Source organism: Ahaetulla prasina, chromosome 7 (assembly GCF_028640845.1).
Source record: "Ahaetulla prasina isolate Xishuangbanna chromosome 7, ASM2864084v1, whole genome shotgun sequence".
NCBI classification, from domain to species: Eukaryota; Metazoa; Chordata; class Lepidosauria; order Squamata; family Colubridae; genus Ahaetulla; species Ahaetulla prasina.
Window position 1 is genome coordinate 57,418,765 of NC_080545.1, and position 14,227 is coordinate 57,432,991.

Genomic DNA, 14,227 nt, shown 5'->3' on the forward strand with positions numbered 1-14,227 from the left:
AGATCTTTATTTTAGTATCACCTTATTGGCTTCTTTTTGTTGTCCTTCATTAAAAAAAAATATAGTAAAGAAATAAGGTATCTAATTTTACACATAATAACAGCCACAAGAATATTTTATGCACAGAACTGGAAAAAAGAGATTATACCATCGGAGGAGGAAGTGATAAGGAAAATTCTAGACTGGACTGAGATGGATAAATTAACCTACCTTCCCAAGCCTCCTTGCATAATGTGCATGCGCATGTAGCATGCGTTTGGTGCATAATGTGCATGCGCATGTAGCATGCGTTTGGTGCATAATGTGCATGCGCATGTAGCATGCGTTTGGTGCATGCTGTGTATGTCCCTGCAGCGCACATTTGGCACGCACCACGCATGCATGGCCAGCGAACTGGTGGCAAACCGGTTCAGATTTCACTACTGTCACAATCTGTATATTATCTGGAATCAAGTAATTTTACAATTCATTCCCAGAATTTGAAAAAGCACTATGTGTAGGCCCTTTTTCTATTTTGTAATAATCAGCAAAATACTTGTGTGATTTTTTTAGAAAAGAGGACTATTCCTCATCAGCCTTGTGGCTCGGTTTTAAACTTAATTATAGAGACTCAGATTCTGGCCAAATGCCAGTATCCAATGTCTTCACAAGAAATGACCTATTTAAGGTAATTTCTTAATGACAATATGCAGAGGGGATTTATTATCTTGAGCTTTTATTCCATTACTATCTCATCCTTTTAGAGCTTCTACTTATCTTGAGCTTTTATTCCATTACTATCTCATCCTTTTAGAGCTTCTACTTATCTTGAGCTTTTATTCCATTACTATCTCATCCTTTTAGAGCTTCTACTTATCTTGAGCTTTTATTCCATTACTATCTCATCCTTTTAGAGCTTCTACTTATCTTGAGCTTTTATTCCATTACTATCTCATCCTTTTAGAGCTTCTACTTATCTTGAGCTTTTATTCCATTACTATCTCATCCTTTTAGAGCTTCTACTTATCTTGAGCTTTTATTCCATTACTATCTCATCCTTTTAGAGCTTCTACTTATCTTGAGCTTTTATTCCATTACTATCTCATCCTTTTAGAGCTTCTACTTATCTTGAGCTTTTATTCCATTACTATCTCATCCTTTTAGAGCTTCTACTTATCTTGAGCTTTTATTCCATTACTATCTCATCCTTTTAGAGCTTCTACTTATCTTGAGCTTTTATTCCATTACTATCTCATCCTTTTAGAGCTTCTACTTATCTTGAGCTTTTATTCCATTACTATCTCATCCTTTTAGAGCTTCTACTTATCTTGAGCTTTTATTCCATTACTATCTCATCCTTTTAGAGCTTCTACTTATCTTGAGCTTTTATTCCATTACTATCTCATCCTTTTAGAGCTTCTACTTATCTTGAGCTTTTATTCCATTACTATCTCATCCTTTTAGAGCTTCTACTTATCTTGAGCTTTTATTCCATTACTATCTCATCCTTTTAGAGCTTCTACTTATCTTGAGCTTTTATTCCATTACTATCTCATCCTTTTAGAGCTTCTACTTATCTTGAGCTTTTATTCCATTACTATCTCATCCTTTTAGAGCTTCTACTTATCTTGAGCTTTTATTCCATTACTATCTCATCCTTTTAGAGCTTCTACTTATCTTGAGCTTTTATTCCATTACTATCTCATCCTTTTAGAGCTTCTACTTATCTTGAGCTTTTATTCCATTACTATCTCATCCTTTTAGAGCTTCTACTTATCTTGAGCTTTTATTCCATTACTATCTCATCCTTTTAGAGCTTCTACTTATCTTGAGCTTTTATTCCATTACTATCTCATCCTTTTAGAGCTTCTACTTATCTTGAGCTTTTATTCCATTACTATCTCATCCTTTTAGAGCTTCTACTTATCTTGAGCTTTTATTCCATTACTATCTCATCCTTTTAGAGCTTCTACTTATCTTGAGCTTTTATTCCATTACTATCTCATCCTTTTAGAGCTTCTACTTATCTTGAGCTTTTATTCCATTACTATCTCATCCTTTTAGAGCTTCTACTTATCTTGAGCTTTTATTCCATTACTATCTCATCCTTTTAGAGCTTCTACTTATCTTGAGCTTTTATTCCATTACTATCTCATCCTTTTAGAGCTTCTACTTATCTTGAGCTTTTATTCCATTACTATCTCATCCTTTTAGAGCTTCTACTTATCTTGAGCTTTTATTCCATTACTATCTCATCCCTTGGAACACTAGTAATCATTGGTTTGAATTTATTAAAATTGACTTAAAACTTTTCCAAATCTTGCTTTTAAAAATATGGTACTTGTAACAGACCTTGATACTACTTTATACTAACCCTGAAAACTATCTAGATATCAAAGAAAATAAACCACATCAGAAAAATATAGGTTATTTTATAAATAAAACAAAAGGAACAAAGAGAAAAAGGAGAAGAAAGGTTATGAAGTAAAACTAAATTGAAGCACGACCAAAATTTATCCCAACAGGAAGGTTGTGAAATGTTTTACCAATGCAAAAAATGATATAAAAATATGAAAAATATGCCTATTTTGCCTTTGACCATGGTAAGGATGTTGCAGTTTTCCAATATTAAAAGACAGTTCATCCCTAATAGTTCACAACATATATTGCAGATGCAGATAAGGGACTCTTCAGTCTGGCAAAATTGTTCTTGACAAATAATTACTGTATTGCTTTCAAAGTGCTTACAGTGTCATAGAATGGATATTTAAAATAATTCAAAGTGAAGCAGTATTCCCTGAACAGCATTCTATCAATCTCAGGGTTTAATCTTGCAATATTTTCCTTATCCTTCACAATTTTTTGGATTTTATTTTTAATTTTTATTTTTGTTAGACAAGTCTGGATCAAATTATGAAATGGAATAGATCTGTTTTTGATATATTAGTTTAATTGTTCCTTCTGCTTTTCAAGATCTTTATTATTAGTATCACCTTATTGGCTTCTTTTTGTTGTCCTTCATTAAAAAAAAATATAGTAATTGTTTCGCAATTGTGTTTTTGTTATCTCATCCTTTTAGAGCTTCTACTTATCTTGAGCTTTTATTCCATTACTATCTCATCCCTTGGAACACTAGTAATCTTTTGTGTGATGCTTATATATATATGCTTATACCTCCTAATATTTCCTCATATATATGTTTATATACTATATAATCTTTTGTGTGATGCTTATATATATATGCTTATACCTCCTAATATTTCCTCATATATATGTTTATATACTATATAATCTTTTGTGTGATGCTTATATATATATATATATATATATATATATATATATATATATATGCTTATACCTCCTAATATTTCCTCATATATATGTTTATATACTATATAATCTTTTGTGTGATGCTTATATATATATGCTTATACCTCCTAATATTTCCTCATATATATGTTTATATACTATATAATCTTTTGTGTGATGCTTATATATATATATATATATATATGCTTATACCTCCTAATATTTCCTCATATATATGTTTATATACTATATAATCTTTTTGTGTGATGCTTATATATATATATATATATGCTTATACCTCCTAATATTTCCTCATATATATGTTTATATACTATATAATCTTTTGTGTGATGCTTATATATATATATATATATATATATATATATATATGCTTATACCTCCTAATATTTCCTCATATATATGTTTATATACTATATAATCTTTTGTGTGATGCTTATATATATATATATGCTTATACCTCCTAATATTTCCTCATATATATGTTTATATACTATATAATCTTTTGTGTGATGCTTATATATATATGCTTATACCTCCTAATATTTCCTCATATATATGTTTATATACTATATAATCTTTTGTGTGATGCTTATATATATATGCTTATACCTCCTAATATTTCCTCATATATATGTTTATATACTATATAATCTTTTGTGTGATGCTTATATATATATATATATATATATATATATATATATATATATATATATATATATATATATATATATATATATATATATATATATATATATATATATATATATATATATATATATATATATATATATATATATATATGCTTATACCTCCTAATATTTCCTCATATATATGTTTATATACTATATAATCTTTTGTGTGATGCTTATATATATATATATATATATATATATATATATATATATGCTTATACCTCCTAATATTTCCTCATATATATGTTTATATACTATATAATCTTTTGTGTGATGCTTATATATATATATATATATATATATATGCTTATACCTCCTAATATTTCCTCATATATATGTTTATATACTATATAATCTTTTGTGTGATGCTTATATATATATATGCTTATACCTCCTAATATTTCCTCATATATATGTTTATATACTATATAATCTTTTGTGTGATGCTTATATATATATATGCTTATACCTCCTAATATTTCCTCATATATATGTTTATATACTATATAATCTTTTGTGTGATGCTTATATATATATGCTTATACCTCCTAATATTTCCTCATATATATGTTTATATACTATATAATCTTTTGTGTGATGCTTATATATATATATATATATATATATATATATATATATATATATATATGCTTATACCTCCTAATATTTCCTCATATATATGTTTATATACTATATAATCTTTTGTGTGATGCTTATATATATATATATATATATATATGCTTATACCTCCTAATATTTCCTCATATATATGTTTATATACTATATAATCTTTTGTGTGATGCTTATATATATATGCTTATACCTCCTAATATTTCCTCATATATATGTTTATATACTATATAATCTTTTGTGTGATGCTTATATATATATGCTTATACCTCCTAATATTTCCTCATATATATGTTTATATACTATATAATCTTTTGTGTGATGCTTATATATATATATATATATATATATATATATATATATATATATATATATATATGCTTATACCTCCTAATATTTCCTCATATATATGTTTATATACTATATAATCTTTTGTGTGATGCTTATATATATATATATATATATATATATATGCTTATACCTCCTAATATTTCCTCATATATATGTTTATATACTATATAATCTTTTGTGTGATGCTTATATATATATATATATATATATGCTTATACCTCCTAATATTTCCTCATATATATGTTTATATACTATATAATCTTTTTGTGTGATGCTTATATATATATATGCTTATACCTCCTAATATTTCCTCATATATATGTTTATATACTATATAATCTTTTGTGTGATGCTTATATATATATATATATATATATATATATATATATGCTTATACCTCCTAATATTTCCTCATATATATGTTTATATACTATATAATCTTTTGTGTGATGCTTATATATATATGCTTATACCTCCTAATATTTCCTCATATATATGTTTATATACTATATAATCTTTTGTGTGATGCTTATATATATATATATATATATATATATATATGCTTATACCTCCTAATATTTCCTCATATATATGTTTATATACTATATAATCTTTTGTGTGATGCTTATATATATATATATATATATATATATGCTTATACCTCCTAATATTTCCTCATATATATGTTTATATACTATATAATCTTTTGTGTGATGCTTATATATATATATATATATATATATATATATATATATATATATATATATATATATATATGCTTATACCTCCTAATATTTCCTCATATATATGTGTATGTACTATATAATCTTTTTGTGTGATGCTTATATATATATGCTTATACCTCCTAATATTTCCTCATATATATGTTTATATACTATATAATCTTTTGTGTGATGCTTATATATATATATATATATATATATATATATATATATATATATATATATATGCTTATACCTCCTAATATTTCCTCATATATATGTTTATATACTATATAATCTTTTGTGTGATGCTTATATATATATATATATGCTTATACCTCCTAATATTTCCTCATATATATGTTTATATACTATATAATCTTTTGTGTGATGCTTATATATATATATGCTTATACCTCCTAATATTTCCTCATATATATGTTTATATACTATATAATCTTTTGTGTGATGCTTATATATATATGCTTATACCTCCTAATATTTCCTCATATATATGTTTATATACTATATAATCTTTTGTGTGATGCTTATATATATATATATATATGCTTATACCTCCTAATATTTCCTCATATATATGTTTATATACTATATAATCTTTTGTGTGATGCTTATATATATATGCTTATACCTCCTAATATTTCCTCATATATATGTTTATATACTATATAATCTTTTGTGTGATGCTTATATATATATGCTTATACCTCCTAATATTTCCTCATATATATGTTTATATACTATATAATCTTTTGTGTGATGCTTATATATATATGCTTATACCTCCTAATATTTCCTCATATATATGTTTATATACTATATAATCTTTTGTGTGATGCTTATATATATATATATATGCTTATACCTCCTAATATTTCCTCATATATATGTTTATATACTATATAATCTTTTGTGTGATGCTTATATATATATGCTTATACCTCCTAATATTTCCTCATATATATGTTTATATACTATATAATCTTTTGTGTGATGCTTATATATATATATATATATATATATATATATATATATATATATATATATATATATGCTTATACCTCCTAATATTTCCTCATATATATGTTTATATACTATATAATCTTTTGTGTGATGCTTATATATATATGCTTATACCTCCTAATATTTCCTCATATATATGTTTATATACTATATAATCTTTTGTGTGATGCTTATATATATATATATATATATATATATATGCTTATACCTCCTAATATTTCCTCATATATATGTTTATATACTATATAATCTTTTGTGTGATGCTTATATATATATGCTTATACCTCCTAATATTTCCTCATATATATGTTTATATACTATATAATCTTTTGTGTGATGCTTATATATATATATGCTTATACCTCCTAATATTTCCTCATATATATGTTTATATACTATATAATCTTTTGTGTGATGCTTATATATATATATATATATATATATATATATATATATATATATATATATATATATATATATATATATATATATATATATATATATATATATATATATATGCTTATACCTCCTAATATTTCCTCATATATATGTTTATATACTATATAATCTTTTTGTGTGATGCTTATATATATAGTTGTGACAAAATAAATAAAATAAATAAAATCTACAGCATACTTCATGAACTATTAGCAATGGTCTTCTTCACCCTCTTTCTCTCACACATAATATCTGGGCTGAGTTGCATCTTATTCCTCTGGAATGCACCCTCTCTCTCCATTCTATACCAATGATAGATTTCATAAAATCTCAGAAATTTCTTGCAAGATCACACAAGGTTTTAGTTATTTGTAATTACACTCAAAGACCACCTAGAAAATCTAGTGAAATTATAGATTAAGCCCTCTAACAATAGTATTCAGAATGAAAAGCAGGTCACAGTAAGTGTGCTTAGGCACCTGAATTAAATACCTCAGTTATAAGCCCAATCATAAGCCTATTAATGCTAGTAATAGCATCACATAGAAGCAATGTTGTTATTGTTCATTGCTTGATGGACAATTATACTGAACCAGTATTAACCAGGAAAATAGCAACAGCAATTACCAAGACTGCACTGTAAAATTACAGCTAATTGCAGCAACAACTATTAGTTTAAATGGGTTGCAGCAGGGACTGGTGGAAATACTCCTAAAACAATGAGCAAATTGCAAGATTATAGCTCAATTGTCAGGTAAATACTAAAACTAAAACAAACAGCTAAACTAAATGTCAATATTCTATTTATGGAGCAATTTGTTTTATGATACATTATGGTTCTAAGATGCACAATGATTCGATCATCTTCCTTTATTAATAATTATATGCTTATACCTCCTAATATTTCCTCATATATATGTTTATATACTATATAATCTTTTGTGTGATGCTTATATATATATATATATATATATATATGCTTATACCTCCTAATATTTCCTCATATATATGTTTATATACTATATAATCTTTTTGTGTGATGCTTATATATATAGTTGTGACAAAATAAATAAAATAAATAAAATCTACAGCATACTTCATGAACTATTAGCAATGGTCTTCTTCACCCTCTTTCTCTCACACATAATATCTGGGCTGAGTTGCATCTTATTCCTCTGGAATGCACCCTCTCTCTCCATTCTATACCAATGATAGATTTCATAAAATCTCAGAAATTTCTTGCAAGATCACACAAGGTTTTAGTTATTTGTAATTTTAGTTTATTTCAGGATGCCAAGATACCTCAGGATGCAGGTGAAAGTGGACCTATAAACACCTGCAAGCAACATTTAAAAGCAAAATACCCTGGGTTAGTTTCCATGGGTTAGATTCAAGATAAGAGAATTTAATATAAGACCTACTGCTATCATTGGCTATCTTTTTTTACTTATTTATTTTGTTATTAAACAAAAAAGACTTCTGGGTACTTTGAATTTTAGTTTATTTGTAATTACACTCAAAGACCACCTAGAAAATCTAGTGAAATTATAGATTAAGCCCTCTAACAATAGTATTCAGAATGAAAAGCAGGTCACAGTAAGTGTGCTTAGGCACCTGAATTAAATACCTCAGTTATAAGCCCAATCATAAGCCTATTAATGCTAGTAATAGCATCACATAGAAGCAATGTTGTTATTGTTCATTGCTTGATGGACAATTATACTGAACCAGTATTAACCAGGAAAATAGCAACAGCAATTACCAAGACTGCACTGTAAAATTACAGCTAATTGCAGCAACAACTATTAGTTTAAATGGGTTGCAGCAGGGACTGGTGGAAATACTCCTAAAACAATGAGCAAATTGCAAGATTATAGCTCAATTGTCAGGTAAATACTAAAACTAAAATTTTCCTTTGGGCAGTCATGGAAATTCTCCCTACATTATTTAATCCATTATATTCTGACTCATTTAATTATTCTGTCAAAATCTGAGAAATGATGTGAGTATTTCAGTTTGATCTAAAATAGTGTTCCCCGATTTCATCTGTATAAGATGTGTGGACTTCAACTCATAAAATTCCCCAGCCAGCAAGGAACATTATATAAAATAGGTGTATTTTTCAAGCCTAAAAACTAAAAACAAACAGCTAAACTAAATGTCAATATTCTATTTATGGAGCAATTTGTTTTATGATACATTATGGTTCTAAGATGCACAATGATTCGATCATCTTCCTTTATTAATAATTATATGCTTATAAGCTTTTTGGTGAAAAGATCAGGATAATGGCCACTCAATTCTAAAAGCTTGAAAGCTTTCAAGGAAGAGCAAAGTTGAGTTTTGTTCTGTGCATTGAGAGAAAAGTTTTAAAACTTAGCACCTTTCAATTCCTGAACCAGTCTTTGAGATCAAAAACTACTTTTTTCCCTTAATAAACTATGAGTGGTGCATAAATGTTTTGTAGCAGACTAGCAGTAGCAAATAGACAGTGATATTTATGCTTCAAACACATCCTTAGCCAATTATTTCAGAACAATTTTAAAAGAGCTGAAGTGTTGCCAACTGTTAGTTTTTGGCACCAACTTTTCAACAGGTGTTACTGACTGGCAAAAAAAATAGCCCTCCCGGTGACAATGTTTCATTACTTAAAGGGGGGGGGGTGAGAAAAAGAAAGGCAAGAATGATGCACTCTTTGCACTTTTATAATGTGAATCTGTTGTTATTTGGCATCTCTTGTTGCTGAAGAAACACTGACCAATTACTTCTCAGACTTTCTACAGCTCTAGCAGATGGCACTAATGTTGTAATTCTTTTGTTGATGCATGCAATCCGCCTGCTGATGAGAAGACAAGGTTCCCCAGATAACAAGATCTTAAACAGCCATGTGCAATAAAGTATACAATGACAACTTTTTGATGAGGCTTGTCTAGATTTTTTTTTAAGGCAACTGGGAGGAAAAACTGCAGCTCAAAAATATGCTTAGAACATCAAGCATTTAAAATAAGTACAATATCAACATTTTCTCTCTTTTTAGTTGCATTCTTCTTTGATACAATAAGTGTACATTAAAATATAGACAGGCAAGTCTTTAAAGATAAGTCTGCCGAAGGCTAATTTTTTAGATGTCAAGTGTCATCAACAACAAGCTGTCTTGTTTGCAAGCAGGTCTGATAGGATCCAGGGCCCCATTTTTGCTTCATGTCAAAGACATAATTTTTGACTCTCCTAAACTTCTATGAAATAATATTTTTGATTAAGCAACTCTGTGAAAATGTAGTCATATATGTAATAGTAATGAATGAACCCAGGATGTAGTAGCTCAGTGGCTAAGACGCTGAGCTTGTCAATCGAAAGGTCAGCAGTTCAGCGGTTCAAATCCCTAGTGCCGCATAACAGGGTGAGCTCCCATTACTTGTCCCAGCTTCTGCCAGCCTAGCAGTTCAAAAGCCCATAAAAATGCAAGTAGAAAAAAGGGACCACCTTTGGTGGAAAGGTAACAGTGTTCCGTGCGCCTTTGGCATTTAGTAATGCCAGCCACATGACCACAGAGACGTCTTTGGACAGCGCTGGCTCTTCAGCTTTGAAACGGAGCTGAGCACCGCCCCCTAGAGTCACAAACAACTAACACATATGTGCGAGGGGAACCTTTATCTTTATCTTAATGAATGGAAAACATTACTTCATTCATAATTGCTTGGAGTATGTCTGCAACTGAAGCAGATACATAAATGTATCCTTTGGTTTAAAATAAAATCATCCAGATATAGAGTTACTTATATTTACATCTGACTTTGGGTCATTCTTCCCAAGGAATCAAGATTGTGCAAAGCTTTGATTAAGACTTCCAGTTTAAGGATGATTTGATCAAACCATACTGGCAGAAACTAATCTGTAAATGGATCAGTCAATTGATGAAAACAGAGCCTCATTATTGCAATGCAATATCCTTCTCTTCGATATATGCATCACCACATCTTACACACATAAAAAGGGGAGAAATGGAAGCATGACAGCACAATGCTACTTTTGACATTTCTGCAGAAGAGCACAATGGATTCTGTAAGGGGAACACAGTCTACAAGATGCAGTAACATAACAAATCCAATCATCATGTTCATCATGTATAAGTATGTTTTATATCACAAAGCTTCGATTCAGGTCTGTACTTTTGTATTGAATGTGCAATTTTAAAAATAGCATCAGTGGGAAAGTGCTAATGCTAGGGTGTCTAAAGGAGCGGTGTGGGAAGGGTCAAATAATGAGCAGCTGTCTAACATAATGTCATGATGCAAACACTGGTCCTTACATATTTGCATTCAATGTCATAATGCATCTGTTGTGATTCCAAGATGCAAGGTCTTCTCATAGCATCTGTTGTGATGCCACTAGTCAACAACCATCTCCAACTGTCCTACTTGCATTTTTTAAAGTGATGCATGAAATACAAACATTTTATTCTGCAGTTACTCCCTACATTTGGACTTTAGGAACAGATTTATGATGCAATTAAGCAAATAATTTCTTTCTAAGTCCTGTCTACTGGGAAAGGATATCTGCCTTCTTCGACACTTCTCATTTGAGAAAAACAATATTTTCAATCATAGTCACAGTGTATGATTTCAGTAAAATATAATGAACCAGCAAGACATTTGTTTATGCTTTTTAAAACAAGGTTATTCATAACAGGGCATCCTACTCTCTTCAGAACAGTTTCAAAAACTTAGAAACATTTTGTCTATTTTTATTATTCCAGCATTCAAGAATGCTGCATGCAGTTTCTCTACCCTATCAACCAGTTTGGTATCTAAAAGAATATGTATTCAAATTCTAAACTCTGAGAAAGTAACTAAATGGGGCATACTATGTAGTGTTTCCTTTATCTCTCTGATCTTCAAGGAAGGAGAATTTAGATGAAACTTCTGAAATTCTCAAGATTTCAAATAGAAAAATGAGAAGTTGTAGAACTATACCAGCTGAAATATAAATGGCATCAATAGCTTGTCATTTTTCAATCACTAAATCTTGACAGTTCTATAATACATGACATAAAACAGACATCACCATAAACATCAAGGCCAGTCAAAAGTATATTTCATTTTGCACTTCTTGCCTTCATACAATTTGTTTAGATATTGGTGTTAATGAAACACTTTTGTTCCCTAAAGTTTTTTTCCTTATAAATTTGCTTTAAAATATCTTTCTGAAATCAAACTTGGTCTGTTAGATCTCTTTTCTAACTTAACAGACATTAACCCAACAATTTAAACTATGCTACTGCTAAACTATTAAAACAAGGTTCAGATTAGTTCTTAGTGGACTGACTTTCCCCCCTACAAATACAGTAATTTATTATTTACTGCTCATTCAATTTGTTCTCTGCCTTTCTAATGCAGTGAATTTTCAAGATTACTTGAGTTGTCATAATCCATAGCCTGGATAGAAAACATGTAGCCCTCTATATATTGCTACATTTTTTTACATATTCAGTTGCATTTGTAGTTCAGCTGTATCTATGGGGCATGGATTTGTATGCTTTCTTAAGCTTGGTAACTAAAATTGTATATGTATATGTACATATGTATACATGTTCATAGAATAATATTTCATAAAATACAAAAAACAAAACATAATAAAACTAAAATATTAGAAAATAAACTTATGGCTAATTGTCCTTCAAAAATGGAAAATTATCTCTCAGGGCTTTTAGGGTAAATTGTTCAAAAAGCAGGCAAACAAATAAAAATGGAAAACCATATGCAAGCAAGATCATACACAGTTATTACCAAATCTTCATTGAAGTCCCATCTCAAAATACAGGTTTCAAAGTGAATTAATGAAGGTAATGTCTAACTGTGGATTAGTGGCAACTTCTTTAAAAAAATCATATTCTGTCCTCTGCTTTCAGACTTTGCAATGTTTCATCCATCTGAAAGAAAGGAAAAGCTAGAAATTTTATGACTTTACTATACTCTAACCCTAACCTGAAGCAAGGTAGAAATTAAAATATCTATTACTCAAGTTGCAGTTCAAATCATTTTAGTTATTTTAAGGTTTTTTTAAAAAAATTCCACAGTTTTTATATTGATAAAAACTTTACCCTTTTCCATCAGTTGTTGGATGAGGCTTTGCACGGAGATAGCATTCATATAGTTTGTCCATGATCTCTGATAGTGCCAAGATTTGAGGGGGGAGGGGTATCCACCCTGATTCTCCTAGATATCTTGACAGTATTTGATACTATCAGTCATGGTATCCTTTGGAACCAACTTCAGGGATTGGAAGTGGAGAGCATCCTGTTGCATGTTCTTCTCTTTTCTTTGTGGATGGTTTCATATGGGGAGAGATCAAGGTCAAAACTGCTTACTTGTGGGGTGCCTCAGGGCTTAATAGTCTCATCTCTCCTGTTTAACATCTACATAAACTTCTGGTTTTCTCAATTTATTTGTCAGTTCAAAATCTAAGATCATCATTATGCTGATCATATCAGCTGTACATCTTGAGCCCAGGCCACACAAGTGATGTTATCAGTGGTGGGTTGCTACCAGTTCGCCCCAGATCAGGCAAACCAGTAGCAGTGGTGGTGTGAGGCTAGACCCACCCACCTGGATGCTTCTGCACATGTGCAGAAGCATTGTACGCACGCCCATGAGCGAACCGGTGTGACAGGATTTGAAACCCACTACTGGATCTTATCAATGTCCTATTCCAGTGTCTGGAGACAATGTCATTAGGAATGGGGGAAAACAGGCTCGGGTTCAATCCACACATGATTGAATGGTTGTGTGATTTTTGAGCCTTTTCACCCTGGGTACTTTTTACCTGACTGTTTCCAAGTCTTTCTGGTAGGTTAGTATCATGTGCCTCAGGAATTTCATCTGGAATTTTATCCAATTAAATATCTCTCTTTCTGGGCAATCTTTGCTCTCATCGTTTTATGATCTTCTTTGCTTTTAATATGGTAAACCTCACAGAGTCTTGTGGAGTTCTCTCATCTCTAGATTGTATCACTCCTGCTTCTCCTGAAATTCTCTCCTTTCA